Below are 18,123 nucleotides of genomic sequence, written 5' to 3' on the forward strand. Positions count from 1 at the left end.
CCAGGACCTGCTGCCGTCAGGGCTGATGACAGCAGTACTGATAGGACATACCGAGGAAGCCAGTGGTGGTGTGAGTGCAAGGTGACTAACAGCGTTTTTATTAAACACCCACAAAACAAAAGGAATCGTGTCAAGATCTAGTTTATGTTTGATATTCTCACGTCTAAGACTTTTGGCAAATACACTCCTGCTTTTAGGAAAACTTTAACCTGCGTTCTATGTGAAGTTGCCCTGAAGTCCAATGATACCTTTGTGTCTTTCACAGAGCCAGAAAAACAAAACAAAACAAAACAAAACAAAACAAAACAAAACAAAACCAGTGAGTTTATTGCCCAGATATCATTCCAGAGCTCCCCCGGATAGCAGCAGTCAGTATGTAGCAGGTGTATTATTTGATTTCAGCCATGCTGGCACACTGATCAAAGCAAATGCATGGAGTGTGGCTGCTTCCTGGCTTCTCTGCCATCCACTGAGCACCTCCTCGCGCACTTGATTTGGGAAAGGGCTACATTTTCACAGTATGCCACCGTCACAAAGATGTGCCTTTTTGGATTTTACAGCACACCTCTTTTATGTGGTCCAGCTAGCAGCCTCATGCCATGGCTCTGTAATGATACCCCCAGCGAGGCGCTGTCTTGGCAGAAGGAGGAATTCACTCCATTAAGCAAATATATTGGAGGCTCCATCCCTTGTTGGAGGTGAGGATTCAGTCCTTAGCAACTGTAGCAAACCTGAAAGCCCCTTCGCTTCTCATTCACTGCTGAACGTATTTTGTAGTCATCACAGAAGTGGGAAGCCTCCTCTCTGGGAGGAAGATCCTGCCTAAATTTGAGGTCTCAGGGTCTTTTTTAATTATCTAGGAGAGTCCAACACCAGAGGGCGATGTGAATACAACATTTAAGTACTTTTATATGTATAGTTTATTTGGGGTATGTAAACAAATAAACCTGTTTTATGTTTATTATAATACAATTCTTTTATTTATGTATTTATGTATGTATTTATTTATTTTTGGTGTAGAAGATCATTTCCCCCTAGTAATTGAAATCATACTCCTTCTGCATCGCACTCTTTTTTAGCAAAGAATGAAAAAGTTAAAATACTAATTCTGATCATGTAAATGGAATTCATTGAGTTCCTACTGGATGTAGAGAATCCCATTAAAGCTTAGGCAGGAAAAGCCCTGTTAATGAAATGGTTATTAGTCAACTACTGTGTACAAGGCACAGTGAAGACAATTGGCACAAACTAGACAGTGTCTGTCCTTAAGGAGCATATAGCCGATTGGAAAAGCCCAATCCTTTTCATTCTGCCACTGAAGATTATCTAAGTTAGCACGAAGGCGTCTTCCCAGTCATTTTGAGAGACTTGGGTCAGAAAAGCAGTTTCCTTTTTTTCTGACTCCAAGCAGAAGTGGCCTTGTCCAACCACCCAAGCAATCAGCTCTGTAGAGCTGTTTTCCACCTGTGGAGAATACAGAGAATGGGGCTGCTTTGCCTGTCGCGTGACAGGGCCAGGCTTTCAGCATGTTCAGGTTCGGCGGCGGTCCTTACACCCGGTGTTAGGGGCAGACTATGAAGTTAAACCAGGAGAGGGGGTCTGGGTTGGAGTGAGAACACATTGGGCGGCCGAGTGCAACACCTCTGAATTCTGTCTGAGGCTGCGGGAAACAGAAGGTAGGGGTGCAGAGAAGCATGAAGAGTGGACTAGCAGGAAGGAATGGAGGGAGATGACTGAACCACGGGGTAGGCCATCCACTCACTCAGAGCATTGAGATTATGGAGGTGATATGAGTCAGAACCAGTAGGACTTAAAAGCTGACAAATGTAAACTGCATACCAAAGCCGGGTATTCTTCCCATGACCCAAGGGTCACATTCATCGATCACTCACGATAGAAAACGTGAAGCTGAAGGCTGTGCCTGGCTCCGTACTCATCCGTCTACTTAATAAGGTGCCGTGGAGTGTCTACGCTCTAGCACGTCTTAAGCTCTGTTCTGAGCATTCAGAGATAAGACTTTCAACAAGATCACGGGCTCAGGAGAGAAGCAAAAATGTACATAAATAGATATGAAGATGCAAAACAGTGGAGGGACAAGTTGCCTCCTTGGTGGAGGTGACCTTTCTTGGTCTCCATATGGAGAAGGGAATTCCAGGGGCCGAGTGCACACACAGGGCTATGTCTAGGGGTCAGGAGTGCTGGGAGGGTTCTCTGGGGTTGATGTGTGAATGTGAGGGATCTACATAGGAGCTGGGAGCAGACAGAAAGAAACCACTGTAATATAAATTACCCTAAAGAGGTTGCAGTTTCCGGAAGGAAATTCCCCTTCATAGGGACCATGCTCTGAGTGCCTGGTGCTTCTCTGGTCTTGTTGGGTGCATGGGAAAGGAGAGATGACACCAGTTAAAGACCGTGCAATAACTCAACTTCGTGTCTGATAATCATTTTCTTATAGGACTGAACAAACAAACTCAGCAGAGTTGGCATTTCAAAGTCTTTCCAATGGAGCAATAAAATTCAGAAAGAGTAAGGAAAGCCCATGTTTCCCATATTTCCGATACCTATATAGGCTATTATTATATATAAAACTCCATTCCGATAAATGTAGCATGATAAGTTTAGAGCATCCTTAATGAATGTCAGCCTTCACACAGGTGTGCAACTGTCTGCCAACAGTTTCTGGACACAGGGAAAATGCTACACATAAAAATTCAAACCCTTTCGGTTCCTGAAATTTCTTTAGTTACGCTGTCTCTCCCAGCATCTAAGGGAGAGTTACTCTTTCTTTCTTTCTTTTTTTTTTTTTTTCCTTCTTCTTCTTTTTAAATGTTGAGCACGTTCCTTTACAGGGCTTAGAAATCTTTCTGGTCCAATTGAACAAGAAAGGACACCTCTTGTGCCTTTTTTTTTTTTTTCTCCAGGCTGACGAAGCCTTATAGAAATGTAAATGCTTCCTAAGAGGAGAGCTCCCAGGAAGCCTGTGTGGGGCTCTGCTCTTCTCCCCTGCTCTCCTGTAAAAAAAAAAAAAAAAAAAAAAAAAAATTCCCTGATTCTGCTGCCTTGTGCATCTCGTGTGTAAGGGCATTTAATTAGCTACAAGTTACAACAAAGACTTTTGAAAGGAGAATATATCCCTGGCCAGATGCCTTTATTTTCATTTGGCGAACAGCTAGGTGTTTAGCTCCCTTATCAAGAACCGCATGGGCTGCTGGGCTAAATTGGGAACATCTCCACGCTGTTTGACAAATAGATTTTTTTGTAAACTGATTTAGCCTTTCCATTGTTTGCATTTCATTATATAGCAGACTTCATGTCACAAAATCGGTATTCATTCAAAACAGAGAATTTAGAGATAGGGCTCTAGCCAGATAAAAAATATTGCACAGGTCAGGCCCATTAAGCACAGAATAATAGCAAGCCAGTGATCCAAGGGGCCAGTCTTCAGCAGAGAAGGGGCTACTGTGGCTGAGGTCAGGAGCCAGCTGCGGGCTGTACATGAGGCCATGGACATATTTACAGGACAATTTGCAAACGGGGTGGGAGCGGGCAGTGCTAAGAAGACATCCCCTGTGATGTACTGGACAAAAGAGACAGGTTGGTCTTTGCGTTTTATACCTCCTCCCCTCACCCCCATACCTGGGGGGAGGGGGTGCAACAAGAATGGTTTGTAGCAGTTGAGCTGGTTCAGAAGAGCTTGGCGATGGTTTGTGACACTTAGGGAAGGGCAGCAGCAGGGCAGTCTACTTGGAGGAGAGGGTCGCACAGCAGGACTACTTTGTGTTTTCTTCCTAAAGCCTTTAGACCTGACCATGCCTGACACCACCTCAGTTTCTCCAGGTGTGGCCGGAGAATGTGTATGCCCAGGCGAGGATGAGGCTTGAGTCTGAGAATCACTATACAAGGTTTATAGCAGGGGATCAAATTCTCTCTCTCTCTCTCTCTCTCTCTCTTTCTCTCTCTCTCTCTCTCTCTCTCTCTCTCTCTCTCTGTGTGTGTGTGTGTGTGTGTGTGTGTGTGTGTGTGTGTGTGTGCATGCGCGTCCACCTAGATTAAGACACAACTTTGAGCTGCATCCCTGAACTCTGGACCTGGGCACTCCCTCGTCACTGTCAGCCTCCAATGGGAAGTCCAAAAAGTCGCACAGGAGAGTTATGTGAAAGGATTTGTCTCAGAAAACTAATTTCAAAGAGTAAATGGTCAAAGCCACGGTCCTTATGACACCTGGTTCTTGCTCACTGGGAAGTCTCCTTCCTCCTTGGGGGTTCATGTCATGTACTTGCCTGTCAGTGTTGGGGTTACCTGCGATGAATGGGGAGTTGTCTTTCTCCCAAGAAGTGTCATCTCAGGAGAACCAGGCGAACCTGAGGAAGATAGTGGTGGCACTCAGTTATGGAATGGCAGGGGTCCTGAGGTCTCTGTCCTGCTGTAAGCCTCTGCTGACTCCATGAAGACACATAAATATTAGTGATAAGTACAAGTCCCAGGGGGAGCAAAAGGAAGTGAAATGTTCATGTGTAACCAAGAATCTGCCCTCAGTTTGAGTTTTAAAAATACAGTATTTCTGAATGAACCCTGCCACCACCCCTGGTCTGCTATGTATTTCACTGTGTCTCTGTTCAATACCTTTCCATTGCTGGGTCTACTGCTTTCCCTGAACTGTGTTCCCAGAGTCTGTCTTCTGTTAGACAAATAACCTGCTCACATTGTAACATCGTTCAAACATGTTTGAAGTGTGAGAAAATGAATGGAAAGGCTGGACGTAGGGCTCAGTGGTAGAGCATTTGCCTAGAAATGAGTCCCCATGCTCAAACCCCATTCCAAAGGGAAGGGAAAGAAGCAAGGAAGGGAGAGAAGGAAAAAGGGAGGACTGGAGAAAGGGAGGACGGGAGAGAGGGCGGATTGAGTACAAGGCTTCGCACATACTAGGCACATGCTCTGAGTATAATCTGGCCAGATGAACGGGTGGGTTGGTTGTTTAGTGAGTTAGTTAGTTGGTTAGTGGGTTAGTTGGTTAGTGGGCTAGTTAATTAGTTAGTTATTTAGCCCAGGGTGCTCTGGACCTCACTGTGGAGCCCACGCAGGTTTTAAACTCATGGTAATTAATCTTCTCTTTACTTCAGCTTTTCCATCACTGGGAACACAGGTTTGCACTACCCTGCCTGGCTTAGATCTACTTTGAAATTATGCATGCACCTCACTGATTCGTGTTGTGGGCTTGCTGGCCTTGCCTTGGCAGTTCTGCATTTATATCCATTAAATATCCAAAGCGGACAAAATATTAAAATTTTGGTCCTCAAGACACTGTCATTCACAGGTGGTTTTCAGTTTGCCTAACCCCACTCCCTCAGTGGTTAACCTCTCCTGCTTCCTTCCCTTTCAACATAGGCCGAAGTTTACAATTTCCCGTGGGCCTCACCCTTAAAGTACCGTTGTATAAGGCACATCACAGCTGTTCTCACACCGTGGGTTTGGAATCCCAACTGTTTCAGCCTCTAGGCAATTTCCCTGGGGAGCTAGATTGTCTAATTTGGGGATGTCTGCTGAACTTCGGAGCATTGTGTTCACCTATTTGTAAGGAGCACCCTTTGTTTTCATTTGCATAGCTCATAGTGGTTTTGCATCACACATTTAACCCGAATAAATGCTGCTTTATGGAACACTTTTCCTTAAGAAGTAAGCAGAAAGGAGGTGGTTTTTAGAAAAATGTCTTGGTGTGTGTGTGTGTGTGTGTGTGTGTGTGTGTGTGTGGTGTTTGTGTGGGATCTCAAAGAAGGCAGAAGGGGGTGCCCAGTCCCCTCCAACTGAAGTCTGGAGCCACCGGATATAGGTGCTGGTTATCAACCTGGATGCCCTCAGAGGAGCAACTGCTCTTCACCTCTGAGCCACAGCTCCAGCTTCACTTCCTGGTGTGTTGATTGTTGTAACAAACAGTAGAACTGAGACAAAGGGATTTCCCAGACCCAGGGCCAGGACAGCCAGTCTTTGGTAGAGCTGTGAGTAACAGCAGATCCCCCCACACCAACTGCTGCTGCTTTTTCTTTGTTTTCACACTGATGATTTCCCACCGAGCTGCAAATCCCACCCCAAGTTGGTGTGTTTGCTTTCGCTTGGTTTAGGTCAGAGGCTCCGGGCCCTGAACCTAGGAGCTCAGACAAGCTAAGCAAGAACTGAGCTACATCCCCATGTCCCAAGCTTCTGTTTCCTGTGTGTGGTTCTCTAAGGATGTGGGGTCAGTGCTATGGGATTTACCAGCAGCTCTTCGTCTCAGACCTGGCTGCAGACCAAAAGCATCTGGGGAACTTGACAAGCCCCGATGCCGAGATTATACTTTAATTGTCTAGACTGGAGTGCCGGGACTCACTGATGAACACTTCCTTCAACCTCCCAAGCCACGGATGAGGTTGGAGCCTTCCATACCTACACAAAATGAAGAAACCGGGGCAAGACTTGGCTCCCTTAGCTCACACATCCTTCAGCTTGAGAAAGGCAGAGTGAGACCACACTGCTGTCTCTAGCATTCCCGGCAACCTATCTGCCTCTTACAGAGTTAAGCTTTTCATTCTTCTTCAAGTCATGAAAAAGAGTAAACTGGGTGGATCAGTTGAGCCAATTAAAGGAAAAAGTAAATGTACAACTCTCTAGAATCAAGTTCAAAACACGTTTGTTATTTTGTGCTTGCATGTGCATGAGTGCACACTTGAATGTGTGTGTGCCATGGCAGAAATGTGGAGATGAGAGTTAATGCGCTCCTACATGTGGATCCCAGGAATTGAACTCAGATCTTCGGGCTAAGCTGCAAGCAGGCGTCTCTTCCTATTGAGCTGCTACAGAGCCAAATTTTGGTCTGAATGGATTGGGCATTGCAGCTAGCAAGAGTTTATATGTGCATAAATTTACTTTGGGCTTTTCTCCTTTTAGAGTTTTATTCCTAAGACTCAGTGTGTTGGAACAGGATGACAACTAAGGGACAATGAGTGTGAGAAAAAGTGAATTCTGGGCTTGTTATTTTCACAGCCAGCTGTGTACATCACGGTAAGCATATAGCCTTATGCAGCAAATGGAGGCCTAAAGAGAATCTGCTCCTCACGACCCCAGAACTCACTCCTCTTAAAACAAACTCCTTGGCTCTGTTCTCAGACAGTCTAGTGAGTCTTCGGTCAGGCCAGAGAGTTTGCATTTTTAAACTAAATATTTAAATTTTTAAAAACTTAGGTCGGGATGTGTACCTGGACGGTTTCAGGTTCCAGATCCTCCTGCCTCGGCCTCCCTAGTGCTGGAAGGGTGTGTGGGGCCCTCGCCAGGCCAAGCAGGGTGACTGAGCTCTGGCGATGCAGTGTGAGCACAGGTGTGCCTCCAGGTGCCGGCTCTGACTCCACGACATCCTGCTTCTGGGTGGAGGAAGGCACACACCTCAGAGATTCTGTCCAACCTCAATTCTGCTTGGCTTCAGCTGTGGAGGAAAGCAAGTCACCATCCCTGCTTCCATTTGCCCTTTGGCTTTTGGATGGTTGGCACTGTCTAAAAGAACTGCTTGTCCCTCAGGTGGGAGCTGAAGCTCAGCTGGCAGAGTGTTTTTCTAGATCCCTACACAGAGGCCTGAGTGTGATTTCCACACTGCATTATAGGCACGTGCCTATAATCCTAGCTCTTTGGAGGTAGGGGGCAAGATCAGAATATCATCCTTGGCAACATACGATTCCACGCAACCTTGGCTACATGAGACCTTGCCTCAAAACCCCAAACAAACAAATACACCAAAACGGTACTCACTAACAACTAAAAGGACCCCTTGGAATAGAAGTACCTATAGCAAGAGTGAAGGCATCTCTTAACCTCCTCAGTCCATTGGCTGAGACTAGTCAAGACTGCTTTATTCTCTTTGTTAGTGTGAACCGTTAAAGACTGGAAGCTGGTGAGTAATTCTGATAGCTGTGCGACCCGTGTAGATAGAAAGGAAACACTGAAAAATGTCTTAATTCTATTTTTTTTTAATCCTTGGAGTTGGGGAGTTCACTCCTAAAGATAATTCCTTTTTTCATAAGTCAAAATAGGTCTCATTTAATAAGTAGCTAATTGAAAAACTACTAAAACATTGATAGGATTTCTTCCCTAAAACATGGAAGTGTACTTGCAGAAAAAACACTATATATGTGTGTATGTGTATACATATGTGTATGTATGTATATATACATACATACATACACATACATACATAACATACATATATATGCATATACACACAGACACACACTTGCCCAGATAAACAAATTATCTGGCAGATTACTATGTTAAGTGCAATACAGATAATTAAAACCCTCAAGAGTTTACTATGTAGAAAATAGGAACCTAAGTAAAAAGGTGTTTCAAACTGGTTAGACCAATTATTGTAATGCCAAATGAGATTGCGGGGGGTGGGGTGGGGGGGTGGAGCTGTAGGGTCTGTATGGTGGCCCTTGAGGGACACGTGAGAATCTTCTGTCTTGCTGCATCTTGTTGCTGACTGAGCAGCAGGCAGACTCACAGGTAAAGGCTTACTCTCTGTGACACTACAGAATTAATTTATAAAAGATAATTCTTCCCCAGAGTACAGGCACATGAAGTAATACTGTGAAACAAAATGCTTACATCTATTCTCTTTATATCTCAAAATATTGGTGGGGATTGAATAACTGAATGGGCCTAACTGCTCAGTTCTGGAAACGAGGCCGATGGTGGGGATAGACTTGGGCACTGCTGGAAAGTTGTGCCTGCGTAAGTAGCACGTTCAAGTTTGCCTTGTCTCCTTTAAACAACTTTGCCTATAGAGAAACCAAAATGCAGCCGTATTTCTTTCCAGGACCTTTGATACGTTTATATCCAGGCTCTAGAGAAGTATGATATCCTAGCACTTTGCAGGAGAAACCCTCTCCCCTGCATAGTGCAAGGAGCCAGCATAATTCTGAAGAGAGCCCCTGTGAAACGGTGCTGCATTCTGTTAAAGTCACCGGAGTTCTTTTTGTTATCTGGGAGGTCTTGGGGGATTCTAGGCCACCGTAGTCATCGATAACTCCTTTTATATTAAAAATTAAATCAAATCGAGAGCGGTATTCCTTGTTTTTCATTGTTGCTGTTTTTTGATTTTTACTGTTTGCTTGCTTTTTTGTTTTGTTTGTTTGCTTGATTGTTTTTTTTTTCAATACTGAGGGTTGAAGCCACAGTGAGGCACATGTTAAGCAAAGCCGTCTACCACTGCTGAGCAATATCCCCAGTCCTGCTGCTTGTATTTCCTAAGAAATAGACACTTTTGCCTTGTTGTCTGGGAGCATCAGAGCAGCCATGAGGGGGCGGTTTGGCAAACCCTGCCAAATGGAGTCCCTAGTTGCAAAGGGAAAAGCAGACCCGGGGTTTCCTTTGTCTTGTGAGTTCCTGCCGGTGTCTCAGGCATTTACCTAGGAAACTGCACAAAGCCCTGGAAAGTTCACGTGTGTGGAGGACACCTGGCACCACAAATGGTGGTGAGCGGTGCTGTATTTCCTTTCTGAAGCAAAGCTTTCTGTTGACCAACAGTTAGACACAACCCGGTGCTTGCTTTTCTGAGTTCCCTTTGTGGCCTTTTGAGAGAACACAAGGATGATGTATAAGAAACTGCTTGACCTTAGAAGCAGTAACAATGGGAAGTTAAAAAATTACTACACAAATAACGTTGGGACTTTGCAATGCACTGGTTGGTGTCTTTGACTAGCCAAGTTCCTGGACGTCACCTTTTTTAATTTTCACTGCTTCATTTTGAGTTGTAATTAATTAAAGTGAATTAAGTTTCTTTTTTCTCTAAAGAAAATTATCTTTGTTTTTTTTTTTTTTTTTTAGTTTCCCAATTCAACTAAACTCTGAAATGAACTAACTAACAACTAACTAACTAACTAAAAACCCAAACAGGTTCTTTAATCGTGTGATTCGGCTTTTCTATAATCTGACTTTGATTGCATGAACTTCAGGACTGGGAAGGCTCGAGGTCTGTGAGACATACTGGCATCTTCAGGGCATACCCTGCCACCCCATCACCAGCCATGCTGCTTCACCTACTAACAAAACAGGATAGGAGGAATCCTTTTTTGTTTGTTTGTTGTTGTTGTTATTTTGAGGCAGGGTTTCTCTGTGTAGCCTTGGCTGTCCTCGACTCTCTTTGTAGACCATGCTGGCCTCGAACTCATAGAGGTCCTCCTGCCTCTGCCTCCCTGAGTGCTGGGATTACAGGTGTGTGCCATCACACCAAGCTGATAAGAGGAATTCTGTCTTACTTTATTTTGTATCCAAAGTTTGATTTTCTTTTTTTTTCCTTTTAAAATTCGAATTACCATTTTTAATTTTGTGTGTGGTGACATAAATGCCACAGCATACCCGTGTCAGTCAGAGGACGACTTTGTGGGAGCTGGTTCCCACATGTTAGCATGTGAGCCCTGAGAGTCAAAATTAGGTCTGTGGTTATGCTCTGTGGCAAGTGCCTTTGCCTGCCGAGACACATTGGCAGCCCTTAATCTGATTTTCTAGGAAAGCACCACAACCACCAACAAGGGCCAACAAAGAATGGCTCTTACTAGTATGATGTGTTGACATGAGAGATCAACCTTTAGGGGATGAAGCACCAAATAAAAGCACAGAACTGAGGGGCTGGAGAAACAGCCTGCAAACCAAGCATAAGGACCTAAATTTGATACCCCAAGTAAACTAGGCAGGCGTGGTGGCATGTGCTTGCAGCACAGAATCGGGGAGCTGGAGCTAGCTACATCCTCAGACTCGGTGGCCAGACAGCCTACTCTCCAAACCTGAGGTTGTCCTCTGATACTCACACAAGTGAGCACACATGCATGCGCACCTACTTACATGTGTGTACATTCACACCTGTGCATGTGGCAGGCATGTATTCATACCATATAAGGCTTGCTTGAAGAATTGCAGGCAAGGGGTTAAGAGGGCCGGAGAGCAGCCTGTGGGGAACCTTTGCTTCCCCTTCTCATTAGTTTATCTGCCTCCTGCTCTAACAGTGGGAAGAAGCCTGCCTCCTTTTGGGACAGTATCAGTGTCCACTGTGGCTTTGGCACAGCACCTCAGAGCAACAGGAGCTGTGTGGGCATCAGTCGTTATGAATTCATTTGCTCATTTGTTCATTTATTCTTTTGTTCACCCAGGACACATTCTTTGTGTTTCTAAAACACTGATAAGACTATTTGCTGGGTTCTACAACTGGCCCTAAGGATGCCATCAGGCTCAGCCCAGCCCAACAAATTGCAATTAGATTGGTGTCAGAGTGGGGGAAGAGTAAGCATTTTATAAAGAGTAAATCTCCGAAGGAAATGACCACTCCCAGATCCATTTGTGTAAGCTGAGGGGAAGAGAATTAATTTATAACAATCACTGCTTCCTTTTCCTTCAAAAGAAAGAAAAGAAAAAGTATATATAAAGTTTAAAGGGCTAGAGAACCGGCTCAGCATCTAAGAGTGCTCTTAGAACACTGGAAGACTGGAAGTTCAATTCCTCCACACATAAGGCAGCTCCCAGGAGGCTGGTAACTGCAGCTGCAGGGCATCTGGTGCCCTCTGCTGGCCTCTGTAGGCACTGCACTTCTGTGCACAAACCCAGCATGGACACACACACACACACACACACACACACACACACACACACTTAGAAAAAAGAATAGCTGCTACAAAGAAAAAAAATGTGAATTTGGAGACACGACTATGCTCAGCAGGCAAAGCATACATGTGGAATTTATCTCTTGGGTTTGAGGAGTGACCCAGGGCTCTTCAGAGGACCCTTGTCCCCTGAGCACACAGATCTCAGTGTGGCCTCCATCTGTCTGTGCATTGGTGTATTGTAACAATTGTGCAGTTAGCATGTAGCTTGCTGGTAACTGAACCCAGGAAAGGGGGAAGAGCGGAAGTTTCTGTTAGGGACCATCCCGCCATCTCCGGGTGTAACCTGTGTTAAGGCTCTTAGCTTTCTGGAGCCATGTACCCATATGGTAAAAGGACTGAACTCCTAACCCAGGCTTATCCCTGCCTCTAAGTTCGTATTGTTCATGCTCACTGCTCTGTCATGGGTGGGTAGCCATTCAACACAGGACAATACAGTTTTGCAAAGAGACAGAGTCCTTGGATTATCTCATCAGCAGAGTTGTGTGACTTACGCTTGCCTGGGATGATCAAAACCAGCATCACTGTGACAGCCTGAACTGGTTCAGTAGAAAGATGTGGAAGGAGAAAGCAGACAGTCTGGGGGCGGGGGGCGCTGTCTTCCTCATCAGACAAGAGGATCACTCCGAGGACAAGGACTTTCCTTGTTCCTGATCATTCCTTTCAGCCCCGTACACATGGCAGAATAGCCTTAAGGCAAAGATTATCTGTGTTTCACTGGGGAGATGGAGGTTTTTGTTATTGTTGTTTATTTGTTTATTTGGGTTTTTTAAGCTTATTTCCTTGTTGCTGTGATAATGTACCCTGACAAATGCATGAAAGCAACTCAAGGGAGAAAAGGCTTCTCACAGCTCACACTGTAAGGGTGTGGGCCGTCAGGGTGGGAAACTCAAGGCAACAGGAAATTGTCACTACCACAGCTGGGCAGAAGTGAGTGATGGATGCCTGTCGCTCCCCAGCCCCTTCTCCATTTGTGCATCCAGGAAGTCCTCCAGGGAATGGTGCCACCCAGAGTGAGCGTCTCCCCTAAGGCCATCAAGATAACTTCCCACTGCCCCCCCCAGGTGATTTCTAGACTCTGTCGAGTTGTCAGTCAATAGTAAGACTTGTCTGTCATTTTCCTCTATTTTGAGACCTTGGATGACTCAAAGACAGAGTCCACCTGACCTACAGTACCTTTCTCTTATACCTGGTCATTTAGTTGGATTTCAAAATAATGCTAATATGGATGGAAAGCTCACTTTGTGGAGGATAACAGTAAGATTTAATATCAAAATCCTTTTGAGAGTATAAGTGGGGGGGGGCATTAATTCACTGTGCTGAATTAGTTTAACTTGTTTATTGTGATAGCAATTCTATGAGAATTCCAATTCGACACAGAAAGAAACGAGAACTTATCTGGGCAAATTTACTCTATACCAGAGCCATTTTCTCTCCCTGGGTCCTTGGAATATGAACCCTTGACCAGTCTCAGAACAGGCCAAGGCTCCTTCCCATAAGGTCTTTTATTTGACAGGCTCTTGGCCTCTGCAGGTATGACAGACTCAGTCCCAATTAACCAGTGTTAGATGAGGGAAGCAGATTTTTATCAAGCATAGTCATTTAGGAAGCAGTTCCTTAGAAGTTTGTCAGGTTCTAACATTAAATAAAAAAAAGTCTAATGAACTCTTTCAACCTGTTTATGTGGATATCTGATGGCAGGATCGATCTCACTCTCTTTTCTGTTTTTTAACCTAGTTCCTTTGAAAATCTGGACAAACAGGGTTAATGGAAACTCTCGGAGTAGAAACCTTTCAAATTATATTGATAATCATCAGGGGAAAATGTGCCTTTGTGTGTGTGTTTCAGGGAATACGCATGCACACACACGCGCACACATTTAGCTTCAAATATACTTTATGTTTAATGGGGTGGCTAAGGTGGGTAATTTGATCATTTTGCTGGCATCAAACCGTGTGTTGCTTATTCTGAAGTCTGTCATATTTGTTCCAACCCCCTCCTCCACTGTTTCTGCACCTCCTCCTTTCTCTCAGAATGAAACCACCCTTTATTTTGGACAACACTATCACACACATCATTGAGTCAACAATTTATAGCTTTTAAAAATAGGGATTTTTGTCTCCTCTTAGGTTTATTGTTTATCATAATCATCTTTCAAGTGAAAAGGCTAATTTACCCTTTCTATAGGAATATTTTAAGCTTGATTATCATAATATTACAGCCGCCTGAAAAGGTCTAAAAACGGGACATTGACCTTGAATGTTTTCTGCATTTAGCTCATGGTGCTTAACATTCAGGGAAGAATGTAACTGCAGCTCATTTATTAATGTATAATTTCACCATGTTAACTATGCCTCCATCAGTGCATTCCATGCAGCTTGCAAAAAGCTTGCAGGATGCCTTAACATGTGTCTGATACTTTGTCAGAGTGAGGGCCTTGAAAATACAATGGAGCTGAAGTCAGTTTTCCCACTGGACTGACTGTAGTTTATAATTTAATTTTTACTGACACTTCCCTGTGTATATTATTACCCTGACAAAATGCAAGCAAAATAATCCTGAATTAATTAAACAGAAACCAAATTGCCTCTAGTAGTTTCTCTGTCTCTCCCCAGCCTTTCTTTTTCCTCTCCTACTCTCACTCACACACACACACACACACACACACACACTCACACACACACACACATATACACACACACAAACAAACACTAGGAAAAGAATTTGGTGTGTCTGGAAGTGAAACAATAGCTCTCTGAAGAATGTAGAATCCATAAGTTGGGAATGGGTTAGATTTATGGGACAAGAAGTTTGCCAGAAAGCAAGGCTTTTATTAGTGCTTCTGTGGAAGGAAGCACTAACTGCAGCAGACATGATTGCTTCTTGCCAATGGAGACAATAATTTAAATATCAAAGTCTCTGTCCTAGAATGAAAGGCAGCAGAAAATGAAGTATGATGAATTGGTGGAGGTCCGGGGATAATAGACAGTAGGTGTCCTGACTTGGATGGAAGTCTGTGTTCTCAGTGGGAAAGGTGGGAGTTTAAGCAGGCTCCTAGCACAATAGAAGCTGGTTTCGGCAAATGACAGGACAAGGAACAGTTAGATGAGGAGACCAGAACAAGGCCACGGGGCTTGTGAGGTCAGTGCAGGGGTCTGACATCTGGGTTTCTGTTCTAGCTTCTTAAGACTCTTTTCTGAAGGATATTTGTCCATGGTCTCTTTTGGGATTCAGTGGTAGTTTCTTATAGTCTTGGCTAGTTATGGTTTTTGGCTATTATACATTGCACCATATATGGAAAACAATTCTAAAAGCTAAACCACTTTTCAAATGTTTAAGGACTTGAGGGGAAAAATTGGACTGGTAGGGTACAAGACAAACTAGAAATATCACCGTATTAGGCTGTTGGCTTTTCAGATGTGTATCAAATGCCGGATATGTAGTATAAAATAAAAACCTTCAAACATGCCAGGTGATGACTTTAAGCAACTCAATAGATTTATCCTATTGTTTCTTATGGAGAAAGTAGAAAATCACTAGAAACATAAGAATAACACCAACACAAAATTTCTCCTCTTTGCCCAACCTAAGAATACAGTGTTAGGATGCTTTAGGACATGATTTTGATGGAAATGTAGTAAAATTTCTGCCATATACAATCCACAGGAGTCTTTCTCTTGTTTCCACTTAGACACTGCTTGTCACTCTTATTTAATCAGAAATGAAATCCAGCCTGTGCCTGGGCTTGGTGCCTCTGCCTTTGCTGAAGATGTTTAGATACTTGTGACTGCACTGTCTAATGAAGAAGAGATTGGGATTCTTTCTAGAACGTAGGCCTCACGTGTGGGAGACTGACAGTAACTAGTTTATTTATACTCTTTGTGCAACAGTCCTCAGAGGTGCTCCTGCTTGGTCCAGTGCTCCCTGATTTGGGTGGACTCCCTGTGGTGAGAGCATGAAGTGGGTACACAGACCAGCGCCCTGTGTTTGTCCGGGCTTTTGACCCCTTACCTTCCCTCCAATGTGTTTCTGTAGTTTCTCTGAGGCTCGTGGGTGCTTAACTCAGTATTAGAGGTGGCATGTTTATTATAATGATTTTCTGTTCCTGGTTCTTCCAGGGTGAGAGAGCTTTGCGGCTGGGCAAGGCTTCCTGCGCTGCCTTGAGCTGTGTGTTTGTGTGATTTCCTGCAAGCTTTTTTGCAAGTTTAGTGCACTCAGATATTATTCTAAGATGGTGGCGCTGGATTCAAGGTTACAAGTGGCACCGCAGGGTCCTGGGCAGGGTCTATGCAGCAGCCCTTACCTAGCACCCACTGGCCATTCAGTGTGAAATGCCGTTGGGGGGGGGGAGGCAGAGAATATTACTGTGCACATCTGTGCGTGTTTCTTTGTGGGCGCAGAGGACAGACTGGTGCACGCATGTGAGTCTACGTGTGTCTTCAAAATACACAGCAGAGAATTCACACGGTCCATAATGACAGCAAGTAAGTTACCCGAATAAGAAAATATGGGGAAATCAGATTGCTTCTAGGCTATATAGTGACTTTAAGACTCACCGGTAAATAACTGACTCCAAACCTTGTCTTTAAAGGACCGTTTAGAAGGAGCCACAATCAGACTCTGTCACAGCAGGGTGATGCAATGAGATTGAATGTAGTACAGGGCCCTGCACAAGCGCAAAGTGGAATACGTTCTTTGGGGATGGTAAAATGTGTCAGGTGTGCAGAACCACTCTAAAATGTAAATAAATGTTCTGGGACAAACATGAAACTCCTGTTGGAATGTGAGTATATATATACATATATATACACAGATATATGTATATATATATGTATTAGGTTTATAAATTTATTAACTACATAACATTTTGAAAATATGCTTTTCTTTGCAAAGCTTTTATATTTCTCTGATTGCGTGTTAGAAAAAACATTTCTTGCAAAATGCCTTTTTATTTATTTCTTTAATTGTAAACTGATTACGCGTCTCATTTTCGACTGAACAGGCAAGTGTTTTGTTTTTTTTTTTAAACTGGGTGTCTGCAGAATGCTTGGATTTTCTTCTCCATCTCACAGCTCTTTTAATTCACAGCTCACAACCAAATTTACATCTTAATTGCAGAGTTCACATTTAACAATATAGACAGCACAATGCTGCTGGTAATTAAGCTTTTACTACCTGTTTTTATACAGTATTCTTAAGCACAGTCTTTTCTTGCTGTGTGCGTGCTGGTTCCAGAAACTTGTGCACATTTAAAGCACACAGAGAAGGAATCAGGCGCCTATCTTGGATATAGCTAAATACATGGGGGGGGGGGGTGTGACAAAATCGTGCCTGTCATTTTTATATTCTGAATTTTAATGTGGATGTTCTATTTTAGTGTTTTGTTTCTTAAAGACCTAGAAAATCTGAGAGGGTTGAGAGAGTTAAGTTCTGATGTGGTAAATTCAACACACACTGAATATCTGAATTATTTTATTTTGATGTCAGATATTATCTTATTTCTACACTGTAAGACTTCAGACACAGGAGGTTGGTAAGCAAGAAAGCTAAATTCCATCAAAACCCTGGGTCTTCCACTCCCCAGAAGGTAGCAGATAACTCGCTGCCAAAAATAGCTGCTATCTGTTTCAAATGTACATTTGCTAGTATAAAAAAAAAAATCCTGTAGTTGAAAATAGAACCCAAAGATACTCTATTATATGAGAATTAAAAACAGCCCATACACTATTGTAAGAGGGAAAACATAATTTCTCTTACATTATTTTTTACACTTTTGATTGAATTGCCATAATTTTTGTATATCATTACCTGTCTGAAACTGCTTCTTGTAGGCCAGGCTGTGGGCAATATGCAAAGTATTGCTGAGCTGATTATTTAAAACAAACCAGGTGTGTAGTGTGTAGAAGCTGATAATCCATGCTTTATCTCTATGCTAAATATTCTGGACATACACACACACACACACACACACACACACACACATATTAACATGTGTCCTGGCTGGGAAGCCTGAATTGAAATAAGTACATGTTTCAGGAGACTTTAAGCACACTGCTTCATGCTCTTCCCACAAAAACTGTGTGTTGATTTGCTCAGAGTCCACTGATATTTAAGGAGCTGTTTGCCCTGCAGCCCAAAGCCTTCCTCCCCAAACCTGGGAAGTCTAGCAGACAGTGCACCCTGCAGTTTTTACCTTTGTTTTGAAAGGCTATGCCTCACGTATGAGAGAGAGAGAGAGAGAGAGAGAGAGAGAGAGAGAGAGAGAGAGAGAGAGAGAGAGAGAGAGAGAGAGAGAGATGTTTACCCACAGAATTTGCACAGGCCCTCTCTCCAACTGTGTCCATAATTTCTTCTCTTCTGTACTGTGAAGCTACCTTCCACCCCGGAGGGGTCAGCCAGGCAGTTCTTAGGCTGAAACCATGCCGAAGAAAGTCTTATTTATTTACTTATT

General features: G+C 43.6%; 1 protein-coding gene across 11 annotated transcripts in view; it reads left to right on the top strand.

Annotated features, from left to right (window-relative positions):
* The window catches only part of Esrrg (estrogen related receptor gamma), a 612,722-nt gene that overhangs the window by 374,315 nt on the left and 220,284 nt on the right, over nucleotides 1-18,123 (top strand). The window lies entirely within an intron of this gene.

The sequence above is a fragment of the Meriones unguiculatus genome, chromosome 11 (genome assembly GCF_030254825.1).
Source record: "Meriones unguiculatus strain TT.TT164.6M chromosome 11, Bangor_MerUng_6.1, whole genome shotgun sequence".
Classification (NCBI taxonomy): domain Eukaryota; kingdom Metazoa; phylum Chordata; class Mammalia; order Rodentia; family Muridae; genus Meriones; species Meriones unguiculatus.